Source organism: Chiloscyllium plagiosum, unplaced genomic scaffold (genome assembly GCF_037043375.1).
Source record: "Chiloscyllium plagiosum isolate Xiang-an unplaced genomic scaffold, Cpla_swu_hap1 HiC_scaffold_2, whole genome shotgun sequence".
In the NCBI taxonomy this organism is placed as follows: domain Eukaryota; kingdom Metazoa; phylum Chordata; class Chondrichthyes; order Orectolobiformes; family Hemiscylliidae; genus Chiloscyllium; species Chiloscyllium plagiosum.
This window is the reverse complement of record NW_028270140.1, coordinates 20,948,408-20,969,201: the sequence shown is the minus strand read 5'-3', so window position 1 is coordinate 20,969,201 and position 20,794 is coordinate 20,948,408. Positions and strand designations below refer to the sequence as shown.

At 45.4% G+C, this 20,794-nt stretch overlaps 1 pseudogene; it reads left to right on the top strand.

Moving 5' to 3' along the window:
- Positions 1-5,090: 5,090 nt before the first annotated feature.
- The window catches only part of LOC122558068 (large ribosomal subunit protein uL13-like), an 85,679-nt pseudogene continuing 69,975 nt past the window's right edge, over positions 5,091-20,794 (top strand).

Here is a 20,794-nt window from a genome sequence, read left to right as displayed (position 1 = left end):
ATATTCCCGTAAGGGCCACGCCGGCTTCGGCTGGACTGGACCTACGAGCACTAACTGCCCAGACTTTGATCCAACAGAAACCTACGGTGATTAAGACCGGGTTAGGGTTGATTTGTCCCCCTGGAACCTATGGGCATATCCTCCCGCGGTCAGGACTGTCACTAAAGGGGATTGATGTGATGGCAGGCGTAATTGACGCAGACTACCAAGGGGAGTTGGGGGTGATCCTGGTCAACATCACCGCTGAACCTTACGTGATACAGAAGGGGGACAGAATAGCGCAATTGGTCATTAAGCCATGTAACTTTTCAACGGTGGAAGAGATGGGAGCTCCCGTTACAGTTACTGAGCGTGGGACGGGGGGATTTGGGTCTACTGACACTAAGGGGGCCAAGGTATGGGTGCGCCAGACGACCGGCCCCCCCAGGCCGGCCGAAATCATAGCACAGGGGAAGGACAGTCTGGTCACCATTATGTACCCCGGAGACCCGACCTGGGCAAACGTCCCGGCGAACCAGTGCTACTTACGTGAGACCTAAATAATGTTGTAATTGCTATGCACCCGCAGGCTGACCCTCCGCCTTGAACATGGGGTGGTCATGGGGATTGCGACTCCTATTGGCGATGTTCGCGATCGGATGGCCACTCCAGGGCATCGGTATCACGGCCTGGACGCTGGTACCGGTCGCCCGCCATGAGGTGCGGTGGGAGGCCAGTAGCCAGCGACGGACGCAGGACGACTTTACATGTGAACCCGGTCAGCAGTGCGTTGTTCTGACTCTCACCAGCGACTGTCAATTGTACACGTGTGCACAGTGCTACATGCGCCGGGATGGGGAAAAATATGACATATCGTTCATACCGCCAAAATTGCACCCTGGTGGTAAATGCCCAAGTCAAGACGTGTTTGTGGGACCGACGCACCCAGACATGCGGGACAACGGGGACTCATTGGAGCGTCACAGCTCGGGGGGAAGATCTGTGGCTGCGCAATGCCACCGATATTCGGAATCGTCATCGATTCATGTGGTTAATAATGGTACTGCCCTCGACGAACGCCCCGTCTGAGGCGTTATTAAACCCCACGCGGGGCGGGCCAGCACCGAAGAGGGGTGCCACGGGGGGCGTGCGGTCGCATCGAACACAGTTGGCCCCTATTATGTCAACTTGTCAACAGATGGCCCGGGCGGTACTGCACACTGATGTTCATTGGCGGGTACAGTTGCCCCTCATACCCGAGTGTCATACCAAGAGACGGCGACGAGCGTGGTACGACACCCTGCTGGGAGGCGCAGGAACTGTTATGGGTATCTCGAATGCCATTGACTCTGAGGTAACCCGTACTAAATTATCTAACACGGGACAGGCCACCTCACAAGGACTACATACTATTGGAAGGTGGATGCCATCCGTAATGATGACTCAAGGAGAGACAGCTGAAATAATGATACGATCTCTGCAATGGGAACTGGATGTCTGGGGCGCCACTCAGGAACTGTTTGAGAACATTACGGCTCAGTTAAATTGGACTGCCTGTCATATTCAAATGTTGCATGCTCAAATACAGAAAGAACGCTTTTTGCGTGTGGTAACATCCCCCAATGTACAGGCGTGGAGGGGACTATGGAATGTATCTGAGAAATTGTGGATGATAACCCATCCAGAGCGAACATGGTGTAACGCAACTATGTGTAACGGATACTGTGTTACCATGAATGTAACCCACACTGTTACGGTCTGTCGATATTATGTATTACCAGTGATTACATCTTCTGGATATTATTTTCTGAAGACAAGGGGACAGTGGTTTAGCCCAGATACCAATATTACCTATGATCTGTCCGCTTGTGAACAGACTGATCAGGGGAAAACTTGCCTACTGATGGACAGGTATCGGGACCCTTGCTTGACTAAGGGAACGGCCCTGTGCGAATGGACTGTTGAGACTCCAAGGGACATGATGTGGCAGATTGGGCCACACACGCTCTGTGTGGCTACCAATAATCCACATCCTATGCTTCCCTCAGCACCGTTCTCGGGATGCCTCTCAAATGTCTATCAGTGGCACTGGCAGAATCACACCTATTTGTTGACCACTTATAGCAGTGCTCGCCACTTTACCAAGGTGCAGTGGAAAGTGCTGAGGAATCCCTGGAACATTTCCCTGGATCGGTTTAAGCGGGCATTGGACCGATCCGAGGAGCTTAAGCAGATATTACGAAAGCATCAAACCAATGTCACCAAGGTTACGGTGTCTACCTTTATACATGGACAGGAGGTAGTACATGCTGCCCGTGTAGTGGACGTGGAGTCAGCTCATCATTGGTGGGACATATTGAGTGGTATGTCCTCCACTGCGGGGACATTCCTGTTCCCACCCTTGTCGATCCTGGTAGCGGTCCTGGTGATTTTAACATGCTGTAATGTCCTGACTTGCTTGTATATTTGGCGTGTACGTAGGCGCTTGTTAGAAAGAATACATATGGGCATAATGTAACACATGTATTGGGTCAAGCAGTGGAATGTGGTGTAAAATTATGTCCCAATACATGTGTGAATCATTATGCAACACATGTATTGGGCCAAGCAGTGGAATGTGGTGAAAGGGTTAAAATTGTGTCCCAATACATGTGTGAATCTAACCGAAAATGGAAGGTGTCGCTTAGTCCCGTGTGAATCTTGTTATACACCTTCCCGTGTGAATCTTCTTATCTGTATGTAACCAGAATGGAATGTGTTTTTTAGCCTTGCTCTGCTGTTCACATGAATGTTTATATCTGGAAAAGGGTATATCAGCTGGAGAAGTCTCCAGTTCGGTAGAGTCTGCTCCGGGGTTACGTTTAACCGCCGAGCGTGGGTTGTTGGCAACCGCTCTACGAGAACTGACGGCTCCCAGTTTTGGTAACATGTAGAGTGAGTATAAGCCAGACCCGTTGTAAGTACGAGACTGGTTGTGGGGACACTGCGGGGAATAAAACACTTATATTCTAGCAGACTCGCCTCTTGGCTGTTTGTTCTGTGTCAGACTACTTTCCTGCGAGCCTGGTCCTTGACCTTGAGAATTTTTTAAAACACTTCCTCACATGAGCATGGAATTCAAGCAGGACCGAAGAGCTGTGACCCGCTGCAACTTAGCCACCGATGCCCAATCAAAATATGCCGTCTCAGCTGGCTTCAGTTGTGCCTTACCGATGCTGCTGCTTTCTCTTCTGTTGCTTGCAACTGGCAGAATATGAGATAATTATCCCCATAGCATAAACCTTAGCAATCTCCCAGAGAATGACGGGTGGCTAGCCATATCTGAACTAATGGCCAAGATTGCTTTAAACTCATTAGAGAAATACTCAATGATCTTACTGTCCCTGAGAATAAAGGGATCCATTTGCCAGTGCCATGAACCTGCTACATTGCCCTTAATCTTAACCTCTAAGTATACTGCTGCGTGATCAAAAATGGCAATATTCCCAATTGTGCAGGACATCACTGAATCCAAAAAATTCCCAGGGACTTGGAAAGGATCAATCCTAGTTTGAGACTTCTGCGGATTAGAAAAGAACGTAAAGTCCCGACGCATGGGTTGGAGGCACTCCAAACATTCACCAGCCCCAATTCTACACATAGCAGAGAACATTTGGGGGGGGGTTTGAGCATTCTATCCACCGTGGGATCCATAAGACAGCTAAAATATCCTCCTATAATAAAATGTCGCAATGCAAGGGCAATCAGTTTGGAGAAAGCACCCAACAGGAATTTAAGGGGATGTACCAGGGGACAATAAACATTCAAAATACCATACATTTCACCATATATTGAGGCTTTAAGAATTACGAACCACATATACTCATCTTTAATATGATCTAGTAACTTAAATAGGAAATTCTTCCAAACAAGTATGGCCGCTCCCCTGCTCTTAGTATTGAATGACGAGAAAAACACCCGATCTAACCCACCCTGCCGTAATTTCAGATGTTCCTTATCATCAAGGTGAGTTTCCTGCAATAGGGCAATATCAACCCTCTCCTTTTTAAGACTGGAAAGCACCTTTTTCCTCTTGACTGGCAAGTGACTCCCTTTAATGTTCCAGGTACACCATTTGCCATAATTCTCTACAACAACCTTTGAACTCCTGAGAGGAAAAATTCAATTTACAAATCGCTGAGTATAAATGGAAAAAGACTCATGGAGTCTAAAATCTACATACACTAAAACTACTATATCTAACAAACTAACAGAACTTTGAAAAACTACATCTACAAAAAAAAACAACAAACTAAACCAAATATAAAATACAAAAGGCATTTAATGGGGGACTCTACCTCCTGCCTACAGGGGGCACTTACACATCCCACATGCACCTTCATAACTCCTTCCAGCTTGAGCCACAAAGAAAAAAAAGAGAAAACATTATTGACCATATCCTTTAGACCATCCAGTCTATTTTAAAGTGTCCAAACAGTTTTTCGCTTTTTCCAAAGTATCAAATGATCGTACAGACCCCTCATGAGTAAAATGAAGCAACATCAGCTACCTTACAGAATAGCAAATACTGAGGTCCCCTAGTCTTCTCTAAACATCATCAAAGGACTTCTTTTTACAGATCACAGCCACAGAAGAGTCCTGGAAGAATATTTTCCTGAATCCTTTGTAAATCAAGGCTTGTGGATCCTTCCCCTGCATTCCGGAAACTTCCATAACTCTCTGCTTGTCCCTGTAGCATTGGAACCACACTAAGACCAGGCAGGGGCCCTGGTCTGAACCAGGCCTGTGCACGGCAACCCGGTGAACTCTGTCAATCTTCACCCGGCCCACCTCAACCTCCCAACTGAGAAATCACGGCAGCCAGTCTTCAAAAAGTCTTGCTGGCTGCGTGCCTTCCACTATCTCCAACAACCCGACAACACGGATATTCTTTCTCCTATCCCCTGTGTTCGAGGCCATCGACCTGCTTGGTTAAGGCCTGGACCTGTTTTTCGAGGGCATGGATCCACTCCGCTGAGGACTCTATCACGGTCTCCGATGCTGCGAACCACCATTTGACCTCCTCCACTCGCTTTCTGAGCCCTTCCAGCTCCTGCTCGTACTTATGCTACATGGTCGAAATTGGTTCCATCCTAGTGCGACCCTCCTCGATCGATGCCTCGATCATCTCCCAGAGCTTCATGAACTCTGCAGCCAAGGTCTGTTGGGTAAGTCATTCTGACCAAGTTGCAGAGGAGGGTGTGGCTGCGGTTGCAGTCCCGGTCACGGGTGTGCTGTGTATTGGGACTTAATCAATCCTTTTGTCATCTTCACCCAACTGTTTAACTATAGAATTTTTCCAAAATAACTTAGATGGGAAAGGTAAAAGCACCACTTCGCCTGAGTTGTGGTGCAGAGCTCAGCATGGCAGAACTTTCAGACCGCCACCATCTTGGATCCCCCCAGTAACCATTCTTTTTAAAAAAAAAGTGTTCTGGCCTCATCCAAAAGTGAATTGTCTTCATCTAGAAGGGTTCTTAGGATAATCTGGACATGTTATGGTCATCGTCATCACTGAGGTGAACATTTTTATTTCAGACTTGTTCATCAACTGAATTCAAACTCCTGGGTGCCAGACTGGGATTTGAGATCATTTCTTCATGGGTCCAGTAATATTCCCTCTGCAGTAAAGGTACAAGTAAAGGTACAAACCCACCAGGGTTGTCTGAGAGCTCTCCATTTCTTCCTTAACAGAGGCCTACTCAGTCCATATCCACTACAAGCCTCTCTGCTGGATTCTTGTTCTCTCATTGAACAACTTCACCCTCCACTTCACTCCACTCTCATTTTCTAATTAAACATTGTTGCTCTGGAAATCCAAATGGGTATTACTTGTGCTTTTCTTTTCATAAGTTACATAGAACATTATTTGATTTAATCTTATTCAGACTGCACCCCTACCTCCCCACCCCCCCCCCCCCCCCCCCCAATCTTTTCAGCACACCATAAACAGAAAGGCTTTAACCACTTGTTTCCCATTTCTAACCTCCTCTTCCTTTACATCATCCATCTCCAACTTTTCCGTTTCTTTCTCCATTTCTGGGAATAGTCTATCAACCAGCATTCATAACTTTGTACCCATTGACTCCATAATAACATTGCCATCCATTCTGCTTCTTGTGAGTTCTCTGTTTCATTGTTCTAGTTTTCTTTTTATTTTCCACAGCATTTGTTCCAGCAGTGCCTCATTATAAGCCAGTGCTTCTCATGAGTATTCCACAACAAAGTTCTCCATGCCTCATCCCCTACTATGGTTGACAGGATATTCAATAATGGTCATTCTGCTTTTATTCTTTTTCTACATCCCAGAATCTTGATAGGATTCATCTTACCCTTCCTTTCCACTACATTCAATGGATCATTCTCTGCTATTTCCACCATTTCTAGCTGGATGCCAACTCCAACATGAAGTCACCTCCAACATTATGACATCCCAGAACATATCTTTATTTACTTGTACTTCTTTCAATTTAGTAAGCTGGCTTCACTATTCACGATGTGGTCTCCTGCACACTGGAGAGACCAATCACACACTGAGTGACTGTTTAATGGAACACTTCCATTCCAACCACCAACATAACTCTGAAGTTCCTTTGTCTGTCGTTGTTAGTTTTCTGTGTTCAGTTCTTGACCTACTGCAGTGTTCCAATGAAATTCCTTGTGCTCAGGCAGCAGCATGTCATGTTTAGCCTTGGCACTTTACAGCCTTCTAGACTTAACATTGAGTTCACACAAAGTTAGATTGTAATCGCTGCCTGCATTTTGTTACATTTTTCTTCAAGAATTTTATTTATTTTCCCTTTATTTCCTTTCCTTTGTTTTTAGACAGCAGCTTTCATCACTCTGCCATTCTTGTTACTCGAGAGCCATGCATCAGTACCTTTATTTGTCCCATTAACACTCCCTTCAATCTTGCACCACGAGCCCTTTTACTACTTATATATTTTGTCCTTCATCTGATCATAGACCTTCTCTTTGTTTTTTTCCCCTCTCCACAACCATCACTTTTACTTGCTAAAATCTAAACACATTTTGTGGGATGGCATGGTGTCTCAGTGGTTAGCACTGCTGCCTAACAGCACCAGGGACCCAGGTTGGATTCCAGCCTTGGGCGATTGTCTATGTGGAGTTTGCACATTTGCCCTGTATCTGCATGGGTTTCCTCCAGGTGCCCAGTTTCCTCTGACAATCCAAAGGTGTGCGGGTTAGGTGGATTGGCCGTGCTAAATTGCCCATAATGTTCAGGGATTTCTAAGTTAGGTGCATTGTCAGAGGTAAATGTAGAGTAACAGGGTAGGGAAATGGGTTTGGGTATGTTGCTCTTGGGGGGGCTGGTATGGACTTGTTGGACCAAAGGGCCTGTTTCTACAATGTAGGGGTTCTATGATTTCCTACTTGACCCAGTCTGATGAAAGCCCACAAATGTAATGCCTTTTTTATAAATTGTTACTTCAGAATCTCAGTCTTGATGGTGACACTCAGTCAGACCCGTTGGGTCTCTCCAACATTCACTGTGCTTGTTTCAGATTTTCATCAGCTGCATTATTTTGCTTTTGGTTGAGGCTGTTGTGTAGTCCTAATTCAAACAAATGTACTTTCCCTGGACTGCACCTACAGCTGCCATCTCCTGATTCATCTGAGTATACGATACAGAAAAAATCCTGTAGAAACCCCCATGATGGCAGAAAACTTGTGGCTAAATGTGGCTTCACTCCCATTCGTCATTATAACCATAAACCCTGCTCTCAATCCACCAAATAAATCATGCAGAATACATAAGACATTTGTTGTATATATTTCAAAACAAACAACAAATCTCAAAAGATTAGAAGCTCTCATTAGGGTTATAATGATAGGAATGTTTCCTCTATCATTTTTATCTTTCTGTGAAAGAACTTAATATTGGGTAATCTGAAGAGACAGGAAGCAAACAGCTAGAAATCTTCACTTAAAGATGTAAACAAAATACGAAAGAGGCTTATGTATTGATAGTGAGAATTTCAAATTGTTGAACCAATACAGGAGACCAATCAGGACAAAAGTTGCTGTCATCAACATTCCATAATTGTGGGACTTGGTGGAGCTTAAAGCTGCAGAAAGCAAACTAACATTTCCCATGTCCATCAGCAATAAGACAAAGATAGCAGAAAGGTCCAAAGTATGGGAATAAAATGATAAAATATTTAATATTATCCAGTTTTGTTTGGTAAATATGGAATATCCATTGTATATAACCATAACTAGCACAGAAGTTTAAGTACAATTTAAAATTTAGGATGATACAGGATGTATGACATGGAGACGATCATTAGGCTCAACTGGTCCATGCTACTGATTAAGCTCCACTTCATTCTCCTCCCATCTTTCCAGATCTAAAATGATAATTATAACTACCTATATATTCTCTTCTCCCCAAAATATTTGTTTCATTTATTCAAAATAATGAAGATTTTTGATACTCTAGATAAGGTGAAACTGCTCACACTACCAGGTGGAACACTAGATGTAAGGCAATTGGTGTATGAACAGAGGTGAGATGAGATTTTTTTTTTTTGCATTGCAAGTTGTTATAATCTGGAATGCACTGCCTGAAAGGATGGCAGTGTGAAATTGAATGTTAACTTCCATGATGAAATCAGTAGATAGTGTGCATGAGGAAAAAGTGAGGACTGCAGATACTGGTGAGTCAGAGTCAAAAGGTGTGGCACTGGAAAAGCACAGCAGGTCAGGCAGCATCCAAGATACATGAGGAAGAAATGTTTCCAGGGGTATGCGGAATGAGCCAACAAGCGGATCTATTCGGGTAGCTTTGTAAAGAGTTGGCACATGTAAGATAATCCAAATGGTTGCTTGATTCCAGGGAGCACTCCCAAGATAATGGGCAGGATTTGGCAGCCCAGAAATAGTGGGTATGGAGACAAGGGGACTGGGGAAATGGTAGGGAGCTATGTCAGGACAGTTCCTTGATAGAGTCCCACCGTTAGCTGTTTCCCAGCATTGGGACTGAAAGCGAACACACTACCTACTAGAGGCAACCAATTTAAATTTCAAAAGGCCCAGTAAAGGGATTGTCACTGCCTGCCAGCAACAAAGTCACTCCCCCCACTCCTTCCAGTCAGTGGCAATGTTCCTTCAAAGGGAGACAGGGAAGGGTGCCTCGACTGTCCAAAAGGATTATCCAGACAGGCCTGACTGCTTGGTCCAACTAGTTTATTAAACATTTTACTCTCCCAGGTTGAAGTGTCCTCCCTATATGCCTTAGCTGCATCCTCTTCTCCCAGTTTTGAAAGCTCCCCAGCATCTGGCTATCTGATTGGCCAGGTGACATCAGTTGTGGGATGCATTCAACTGGGTCTCCCTCTGTTTCCTCGATACGATGCAAGAGGGAAACTGATACAATGTATCAGGGAATTTGGATTTAATCTGGGTGTGACAAAGCTGCTCCTTTAACAAGGTTTTGTTGTCCTTGGCTTTTTCTCAGAGATGATGTAAAATACAAAGACTCCAAAAAGTCTAAGTTGAAAGTATTTAAGGCCAGTTTGATTATAGGTAACAGATGCTGCCTCAGGCAATAGACTTTCAAGTTTTTGAAAAAAATTGTAAAATGAAAGGGGAGTGGCCACTTCTCCCAGCTCAGTTTCTCTCTGGTTTGATTTGGTTTTTAGCACAGTAGTGTTGTAAAAGCTGCTGGACCCAAAGGAACAGCTCCATGCTGATCTCTCTCTGACTTCTCTCCTGTAAGAACCTGTGTTTGATTTTTCCTTTTGTGCCAAGGGGTGCTTATGAGGAATGTTGCAAGAGTTGGGAACAGCATCATTAAGTTGGGATAATCAGCTCAGTTTTTCGATAGGTTAGGTTATTTGGTATTCTCTTTTGTTTGTGTTTCATTCGGTAATCTTGTAAATAAATTCTGTTTTGTTTAAAACGAAGTGGTTGGGTCAACTGCATCGCTCCTGGAATATCCACTTAACACCTGCTTAAAGCAACCAGCAAAGTTATGATCTGGGCTACTTTCTTGAAATGTTTTGAAGGGGTTGCTGGCCTGGTCCATAGCAGATTGGTTGCTCTTTTGCGGGATTTGTTCTGTAGTTCCGTTCTTAGGTTTAGGGTTGTTGGACTCAAAGGCAGCAAATGGTAGGTGTTAGTGTCTTTTGTTCCGGATGTTGAATATGGTTGGTTTAAACAGTGCTTGAGATAGTAATGGCTCTTTCAGTCACCAAGAGTTTTCTAAGGGTAGAAGAAGTGACTTTGGGGGTTTTACAAAAGGTGATTAAAGCCAAACTGATGGAATTAGCAGAGAAGCTGGAGTTGGAGCTGCTTCCTTCAGTGAGGAAAGGAGAGATAATTACAGCAATAGCTCAGCATGTAGATTTGCTGGAAACACGATCGGAATCTTTAGAGATGGCTAAAATTCAACTGAAAATGAAGCAGCTTGAATTAGAGGCAAAAAACAAGGAAAAGGCAACAGAGGTAAAACAGTTTGAATTGTGATTCAAAGCAGAGGAAAGAGAAAAAGAACGAACTGCTTTAGCAGAACAAAAGGAAAAAGAGAGAGAAAGTGAAGAGAAAGAAAGAGCGAGGGAAGAGAGAGACAAAAAGAGAGAGGAAGGGAAAAAGGGAGGGAGTTTGAACTTCAGAAATTGGCACTGGGACAGGAAAGTCAGCTTAAAGGGACGGAGATGAAGGCTGAAGGTAAGCTTAGTGAGGAAGCGAGTGAGGATGAGCAAATCCATGGTAGCCAAAGGCCTGGTGAGAAACTGTTTAAATATATTCACACATTGCCTAAATTTAATGAGAATGTGGAAGTCTTTTCTCATCTCATTTGAAAAGGTGGCTAAACAAATGCAGTGGCCAGTGACCATGTGGGTTTTGTTGATCCAAACAAAACTTGTAGATAGAGCCCGTGAGGTATTTGCATCCCTATCAGAGGAGGTATCTGGGGCATATAAGGAGGTGAAGAAACCCATCTTAAGTGCATATGAGCTTGTTTCAGGAATCTGAGAAGGGACCCTGGTCAAACCTACACTGAGTTTGAAAGGATCAAACAAAGTAATTTCAATAAGTGGATCAGGACACTTAAAAGAGAGCAAACTTACAATGCTCTTAGAGCGACAATTACTTTGGAGGAGTTCAAAAATTCACTTCCTGAAGTAATGAGAACTCATGTGGAAGAGCAGAGAGTTAAAATGGCATGATTAGCAGCTGAAATGGCTGATGATCATGAGTTGGTCCGTAAATCAAAGTTTGGCTTCCAAAATTAATTTCAATCCATGAACGATAAAAATGGGAGTAAAGAGAAACTGTCGCGTGGAATGGGAAGATAGATCTTGTGAAGATCAGAAGGATAACATACTGCAGGGTAAAAAGGAAACCATTGAAGGGGACAGAAAAGTTAAAAAGCTGTGGTGTTTTCACTGCAACAAAGTAGACCACATGAAATCACAGTGTTGGTGGGTTCAGACAAGCGCTGGGAATCCAGATGTAGGAAAACAGGATAAGCTTGTGAATTTTGTTGGAGTGGTAATGGAAACACAGTGGAGGCTGGAAAGCTGCACCAGAATGTACAAGCTGGTCAGAGGTTGGTTAAGGAGGAAGTAGCAGATCTTCCAAAACCATATACCTGCGAAGGTAAAGTTTATTCATGTAGGCCAGGAGCAGCAGGCAAAGAGGTTACAGTATTAAGAGCTACAGGATCCTCTCAATCTGTGATGTTGAAACGTCAGGAGATATGTACCTCTGAAGGACTATTTCCAGACAATGTACTGGTAATAGGAAATCATGGTAAGACAAGAAGCACTCAATTATGTAGAGTGAGGTTAGAGTGTCCAGTGAAGAGTGGAAAAGTCGTGCGAGAAGTACTGGACAAACTCTCAGTGCCAGGAACGAAATTCATCCTTGCTAATGATATAGCTGATTCACAGGTAGGAGTGCTGCCGACTGTGGTTGAAAAGCCAGTGGAAACTCAGGCAACTGAACTATTGCAAGACACATATCCTGGGATTTTTCTGGACTTTGTGGTAACAAGGTCACAAAGTTACCCATGGAAACAGGAGAGATCAAAGAGTACAGTTAAGAAAGTTGAAGTGGAATTAGCAGAGACCCTGTTTGATCAGATGGCTGAGACACAGGGGAGCAGATAGGTGACAAAACAGACAGCTTTAGCTCGGATAAATTAACTGAGTTACAGCAGAAAGATGAAAATTTAAAGTAATTGTATCAAAAGACGTACACAGAAAAAGAATCTGAATGTATCCTTGAATGTTTATCTTATAAATATCTTAATATAGAAATGGAGACCAACACATATTCAGGCGGATGATAAATGGGCAGAAGTTCATCAAATCGTTTTATAGAAAGTGGATTATAGAAAGGAGGAGTTGCGAGTAGCACACGAGATACCTCTCGGGGTTTTAGGAGTGATAAAAACTCAAAATAAAATATAAAAGCATTTTTCCAAGCCTAGACTGCACAAACATGGAGTTGAATTTTGCCAGAAATGTCATACATGTCAGGTAATTGGAAAATCACAGGCAGTAGTAAAATCTGCACCTTTAATACCTATTCCTGCATTTGAGGAACCTTTTACAAGAGTCTTAATTGATTGGGTAGGACCCCTACCCAAGATAAAAAGTGGGAATCAGTATTTGTTAACAATAATGGATGTGTCAACTGGATTTCCAGAGGCAATTCCATTATGCAATATCACAGCTAAAAGAAATGTAGAGGAATTACTCAAATTTTTCTCTAGATATGGACCAAAAACAGAGATACAATCAGATCAAGGATCAAACCTCACATTGCAGTTATTCAAGGAAGTTATGGACAACACAGGAATAAAACAATTCTAATCTACAGTAAACCATCCAGAATCGCAGGGAGCGCTAGAAAGGTGGCATCAGATATTAAAGACCACGTTGAGGGCTTATAATCAAGACTATCCAGATGATTGGGATAAGGGAATACCATTTGTGCTGTTTGCGATCAGAGATGCATCAAATGAATTGACCACATTCAGTCCATTGAAATTCATTTTTGGGTTTGATGTGTGAGCACTGCAGAAATTGATTCAGGAGAAATTGGTAAGTCAGGATTCCCAGACCACATATTTGGACTATGTGTCAAATTTTCAGGAACGATTAAATAGAGTGGGGAACTGCCTAGACAGCATTTAAAAGTATCACATCATGCAATGAAACAGGAAGCAGACAAGGAATCAAAATCTCGCATTTTTGCTATCAAGGATAAGGTATTAGTGTTATTTCCAGTGATAAGTGTACCCTTAAAAGCAAGATTTAATGGACCTCATCAAGTTGAAAGGAAACTGAGTGAGGTGAACTATTTGATAAGGACTCCAGGCAGAAAGAAATCTCACAGAGTATGTCATGTGAATATGCTTAAGAAGTATTTTGATAGGGAAGGAAAGTATGAGGAGACTGTATGAGTGATTACAACACAGAGTGAAGAATCACATTCAGAGGATTGTGAATTGGACATTCCTCAAATTAAATTTAACAACAAGAACATTATCAAAAATTGAGGTAAATTTTTGAGTTACCTTCCAGAGGAAAATCGAAATGCCCTGAAAGAGTTATTACTATCACATGGGGAGATATGTGGGATTAAGCTGGGAAGTACTAACCTAATTATGCATGATGTAGGGATAGGAGATGCTGTTCTGATTAAGAAACATCTTTATAGGCATAAGAGTCTAAAGTTGCCACAGGTTCAAAAGGAGATTGAATGCATGCAAACCAACACAATCAAAGTGAGTAATAGTGATGGAACTCACCCACAGTAATGGTGCCAAAACCAAATGGTACCCAATGGTTACGTGTGGACTATTGCAAATTCAATGCAGTTACAAAGACTGACGCATATCCGATTCTGCGTCTGGAAGGCTGCATTGAGAAGATGGGACAAGCAACTCATATTTCTAAGTTGGAATTACTCAGAGGCTACTGGCAGGTACCTTTGTCAGAAAGAACAAAGGCAAGTTCGGCTTTCATAACAACAAATGGACTTTATCAGTTTAAGGTCATGCCATTTGGTATGAAAAATGCGTCAGCCACATTTCAGAGACTAACCAATAAGGTCATTGCCAGATTACTCAATTGTATCGAGTATATTGATGACCTGCTGATTTTTAGTCACACATGAAAGAAACATTTGCAACATTTATCAGGCTTGTTCGATTAACTTCAGAAGGCAGGCTTGGTGATAAACCTGGCTAAAAGTGAATTTGCCAAAGCCCAAGTCACCTTCCTGGACCATGTTATTGGACATGGACAAATGGCCCCACGGGATGAAAAAAACGAAGGTAATTGGGGAGTTTCCCATACCATCAACAAAAAGAGCAGTACTACGGTTCCTGGGATTGAATGGATTTTATCACACTTCCATACCAAATTTTAGCAGTGTAGCTGTTCCACTCACTGAATTGCTAAAGAAAGGCAAGATGTTTCAGTGGATAGCCAACTGTCAGAAGGCAATTGACAGCCTGAAAACTGTGTTAACCACTGCCCCATTTTGAATACTGTTGGGAGGGATGACTTAGCAGGGGAAAGCAGTGGGGTACAGGGCTCTGGCACAGAGTCTGTCCCTGCTGCTCAGAGGGGAAAGGGGAAGAGGAGCAGAGCGGTAGTCATTGGGGACTCCATAATTAGGGGGACAGATAGGAGGTTCTGTGGGGACGAGAGAGAGAGAGTCACGGTTGGTGTGTTGACTCCCAGGTGCCAGGTTCGTGATGTCTCTGATCGTGTTTTTGGGATCCTTAAGGGGGAGGGGGAGCAGCCCCAAGTCATGGTCCACGTAGGCACCAACAACATAGGTAGAAAGAGAGATAGGGATTTAAGGCAGAAATTCAAGGGGCTAGGATGGAAGCTTAGAGCTAGCACGAACAGAGTTGTTGTCTCTGATTTGTTGCCCATGCCACTTGCTAGTGAGGCAAGGAATAGAGAGAGAGAGGAGTTGAACACGTGGCTACAGGAATGGTGAAGGAGGGAGGGTTTTGGATTCTTGGATAATTGGAGCTCTTTCTGGGGTAGGTGGGACCTCTACAAGCAGGATGGTCTTCATCTGAACCAGAGGGGTATCAATATCCTGGGAGGGGAAATTCACTAAGGCTACTGGGGTGGGTTTAAACTAATCCAGCAGGGGGATGGGAACCAAAATTGTTGTTCGAGTATAGAAAAGGTTAAGATAGGAAGGTCCAAAGTCAAGTTTCAGGGACGCAAGATGGCACCGGCAAGCAAGAAGTTGGTTTGAAGTGTGTCTACTTCAATGCCAGGAGCATCCGAAATAAGGTGGATGAACTTGCAGCATGGGTTGGTACCTAGGACTTCGATGTTATGGCCATTTCGGAGACATGGTTAGAGCAGGGATGGGAATGATTGTTGCAGGTTCCAGGATTTAGATGTTTCGGTAAGAACAGAGAAGATGGTAAAAGAGGGGGAGGTGTGGCATTATTGGTCAAGGACAGTATTACAGTTGCAGAAAGGACGTGTGGGGACTCGACAACTGAGGTAGTATGGGCTGAAGTTAGAAACAGGAAAGGAGAGGTCACCCTGTTGGGGGTTTTCTATAGGCCTGCAAATAGTTCCAGAGATGTAGAGGAAAGGATAGCAAAGATGATTCTCGCTAGGAGTGAGAGAGACAGGGTAGTTGTCATGGGGGACTTCAACTTTCCAAATATTGACTGGGAACACTATAGTACGAATACTATAGATGGGTCAGTTTTTGTCCAGTGTGTGCAGGAGGGCTTTCTGACACATACATAGACAGGCAAACAAGGGGTGAAGCCAAATTAGATTTGGTACTGGGTAATGAGTCTGGCCAGGTGTTAGACTTGGAAGTAGGTGAGCACTTTGGTGATAGCTATCACAATTCTGTTAGGTTTACTTTAGTGATATAAAGGGATAGGTGTATACCACTGGGCAAGAGTTACTGCTGGGGGAAAGGCAATTACGATGCAATTAGGCAAGATTTACGAAGCATAGGATGGGGGAGGAAATTGCACGGAATGGGCACATTAGGAATGTGGAGCTTATTCAAGGAAAAGCTCCTGGGTGTCCTAGATAAGTATGTACCTGTCAGGCAGGGGGGAAGCTGGAGAGCGCGGGAGCCGTGGCTTACGTAGGAAGTGGAATCTCTGGTCAAGAGGAAGAAGAAGGCTTATGTTAGGATGAGATGTGAAGGCTCAGTTAGGGTGCTTGAGGGTTACAAGGTAGCCAAGAAAGATCTAAAGAGAGAGCTCAGAAGAGCCAGGAGGAGACATGAGAAGTTGTTGGCGGATAGGACCCTAAGGCTTTCTATAGGTATTTAAGGAATAAAAGAATGACAAGAGTAAGATTAGGGCCAATCAAGGGTAGTAGTGGGAAGCTGTGTGTGAAGTCAGAGGAGATAGGGGAAGCACTAAATGAATATTTTTCAACAGTATTCACTCTAGAAAACGACAATGTTGTCGAGGAGATTACTGGGATACAGGCTACTAGACGAGGTGTGATTGAGGTTCACAAGGAAGAGGTATTAGAAATCCTGCAGAGTGTGAAAATAGATATGTCCCCTGGGCAGGATGGGATTTATCCTAGGGAGGAGATTGCTGAGCCTTTGGCATTGATCTTTAAGTCATCATTGTCTACAAGAATAGTGCCAGAAGACTGGAGGATAGCAAATGTGGTTCCCCTGTTCAAGAAGGGGAGTAGGGACAACCCTGGTATTATAGACCAGTGAGCCTTACTTCAGTTGTTGGTAAAGTGTTGGAAAAGGTTATAAGAGATAGGATTTATAATCATCTAGAAAAGAATAATTTGATTAGGGATAGTCAGCACGGTTTTGTGAAGGGTAGATCATGCCTCACAAACCTTATTGAGTTCTTCGAGAAGGTGACCAAACAGGTAGATGAGAGTGAACCGATTGATGTGGTGTATATGGATTTCAGCAAGGCGTTCGATAAGGTTCCCCACAGTAGGCTATTGTACAAAATGTGGAGGAATGGGATTGTGGGAGATATAGCAGTTTGGATCAGTAATTGACTTGCTGAAAGAAGACAGAGGGTGGTGGTTGATGGAACATGTTCATCCTGGAGTCCAGTTACCAGTGGTTTACTGCAAGGGTCAGTGTTGAATCCATTGCTGTTCATCATTTCTATAAACGATCTGGATGAGGGCGTAGAAGGGTGGGTTAGTAAATTTGCAGATGACACTAGGGTCGGTGGAGTTGTGGATAGTGACGAAGGATGTTGTAGGCTGCAGAGATACATAGATAAGCTGCAGAGCTGGGCTGAGAGGTGACAAATGGAGTTTAATGCGGACAAGTGTGAGGTGATTCACTTTGGTCGGAGTAACCAGAATGCAAAGTACAGGGCTCATGGTAAGATTCTTGGTAGTGCAGATGAGCAGAGAGATCTCGGTGTCCAGGTACACAGATCCTTGAAAGTTGCCACCCAGGTTGACAGAGTTGTTAAGAAGGCATACAGTGTTTTAGCTTTTATTAATAGAGGGATCGAGTTCCGGAGCCATGAAGTTATGCTACAGCTGTACAAAACTCTAGTGCGGCCGCACTTGGAGTGTTGTGTACAGTTCTGGTCACCGCATTATAAGAAGGATGTGGAAGCTTTGGAAAGGGTACAGAGGAGATTTACTAGGATGTTGTCTGGTATGGAAGGAAGGTCTTACGAGAAAAGGTTGAGGGACTTGAGGCTACTTTCGTTAGAGAGAGGAAGGTTGAGAGGTGACTTAATAGAGACACATAAGATAATCAGAGGGTTAGATTGGGTGGACAGGGAGAGCCTTTTTCCAAGTATGGTGACGGCGAGCACGAGGGGGCATAGCTTTAAATTGAGGGATGATAGGTATAGGACAGAGGTCAGAGGTAGTTTCTTTACTCAGAGAGTAGTAAGGGTATGGAATGCTTTGCCTGCAACGGTAGTAGATTCGCCAACTTTAAGTACATTTAAGTCGTCATTGGACAAGCATATGAACGTACATGGAATAGTGTAGGTTAGATGGGCTTCAGATTGGTATGACAGGTCGGCGCAACATCGTGGGCCGAAGGGCTTGTACTGCGCTGTAATGTTCTATCTTCTATCTATCTATCTAGGATTAGCCACACCTAATTACGCAAAGCCATTCAAGGTGGCTGTCAATGCAATGATGTGGGTGTTGGTGCTGTTCTCTTGCAAGAAGATGACAAGAAGATAAAAAGTCCGATTGGGTATTTCTCCAGGAAACTAACATTCATCAGCAAAAATATTCGATGGTTGAGAAGAAGACTTTGAGCTTGGTGTTGGCGTTACATTTTGATGTTTATGTTACCAGTAATGTATCTGAGGAGAAAGTGAGGTCTGCAGATGCTGGAGATCAAAGTTGAAACTTTATTGCTGGAACAGCACAGCAGGTCAGGCAGCATCCAGGGATCAGGAGATTCGACGTTTCGGGCACAGGCCCTTCTTCAGGAATGAGCAGAGAGTGTTCAGCAGGAGAAGATAAAAGGTAGGGAGGAGGGACTTGGAGGAGGGGAGTTGGAAATGTGATAGGTGGAAAGAGGTCAAGGTGAGGGTGATAGGTCGGAGTAGGATGGAGGCGGAGAGGTCAAGAAGAAGACTGCAGGTCAGGAAGGCGGTGCCGGGCTGGAGGGATCCGGCTGAGACAAGGTGGGGGGAGGGGGGATGAAGAAACTGGTGAAGTCCAAGTTCATCCCCTGCGGTTGGAGGGTTCCCAGTCGGAAGATAAGACGCTCCTCCTCCGACCGTCGGGTTGTTGTGGTTTGGCGGTGGATGAGTCCAATGACCTGCATATCCTCGGTGGAGTGGGAGGGGGAGTTGAAATGCTGTGCCACAGGTTGGTTGGGTTGGTTCGTCCGGGTGGCCCAGAGGTGCTCTCTGAATCGCTCCGCAAGTAGGCGGCCTGTCTCCCCAATATAGAGGAGGCCACACCGGCTGCAGCGGATGCAGTAGATGATGTGGGTGGAGGTGCAGGTGAATCTGTGGCGGATATGGAAGTTTCCCTTGGGGCCTTGGAGAGAAGTGAGGGGGGAGGTGTGGGCGCAAGTGTTGCACCTCCTGCGGTTGCAAGGGAAGGTGCCGGGAGTGGTGGTTGGGTCGGTGGGGGGTGTGGATCTGACAAGGGAGTCGCGGAGGGAGTGGTCTCTACGGAAAGCTGATAGGGGAGGGGAGGGAAATATATCCTTGGTGCTGGGGTCTGTTTGGAGGTGGCGGAAGTGACGGCGGATGATGCGCTGTACATGGAGATTGGTGGGGTGGTAGGTGAGGACCAGTGGGGTTCTGTCCTGGTGGCGGTTGGAGGGGCGGGGCTCAAGGGCGGAGGAGCGGGAAGTGGAGGAGATGCGGTGGAGGGCACCGTCGACCACGTCGGGGGGGAAATTGCGGTCCTTGAAGAAGGAGGCCATCTGTGTTGTACGTATTTTGAACTGGTCCTCCTGGGAGCAGATGCGGCGGAGACGAAGGAATTGGGAGAATGGGATGGCGTTTTTACAGGGGGCAGGATGGGAGGAGGTGTAGTCCAGGTAGCTGTGGGAGTCGGTTGGTTTGTAGTAGATGTCCGTGTTGATTCGGTCGCCTGAGATAGAAACAGAAAGGTCTAGGAAGGGGAGGGAGGAGTCCGAGACTGTCCAGGTGAATTTGAGGTCGGGGTGGAAGGTGTTAGTGTAGTGGATGAACTGTTCAACCTCCTCGTGGGAGCACGAGGTAGCGCCGATACAGTCATCAATGTAGCGAAGAAAAAGATGGGGGGTGGGGCCAGTGTAGTTGCGGAAGATGGATTGTTCCACATACCCTACGAAGAGGCAGGCATAGCTGGGGCCCATGCGGGTGCCCATGGCTACTCCTTTTGTTTGGAGAAAGTGGGAGGATTGGAAAGAAAAGTTGTTCAGGGTGAGGACCAGTTCGGTCAGTCGAAGGAGGGTGTCGGTGGAAGGGTACTGGGTGGTACGGCGGGAAAGGAAGAAGCGGAGTGCTTTGAGTCCTTCGTGATGGGGGATGGAGGTGTACAGGGACTGGATGTCCATGGTGAAGATGAGGCGTTGGGGACCGGGGAAGCGGAAATCCTGGAGGAGGTGGAGGGCGTGGGTGGTGTCACGAACGTAGGTGGGGAGTTCTTGGACTAATGGGGACAGGACCGTGTCGAGGTATGCCGAGATGAGTTCGGTTGGGCAGGAGCAGGCTGAGACGATGGGTCGTCCGGGGCAGTCAGGTTTGTGGATTTTGGGCAGGAGGTAGAAACGGGCGGTGCGGGGTTGTGGGACTATGAGGTTGGAGGCGGTGGATGGGAGGTCCCCTGAGGTGATGAGGTTATGGACGGTCTGGGAGATGATGGTTTGGTGGTGGGGGGTGGGGTCATGGTCAAGGGGACGGTAGGAGGAGGTATCTGCGAGCTGGCGTTTGGCCTCAGCGGTGTAAAGGTCAGTGCGCCAAACTACTACTGCGCCTCCCTTGTCAGCTGGTTTGATGGTGAGGTTGGGGTTGGAACGGAGGGAGTGGAGGGCTGCGCGTTCAGAGGGTGAGAAGTTGGAGTGGGTGGGAGGGGTGGGGGAGTTCAGGTAGCGGTTAATATCGCGGCGGCAGTTTGCTATGAAGAGGTCGAGGGCAGGTAGGAGGCCAGCACGGGGTGTCCAGGTGGACGGGGTGTGTTGGAGGTGGGAGAAGGGGTCGTCAGAGGGTGGGCGAGAGTCTTGATTGAAGAAGAAGGCACGGAGGCGAAGGCGGCGGAAGAATTGTTCGGTGTCACTCCGTGTATTGAATTCATTGACCCGAGAACGTGTG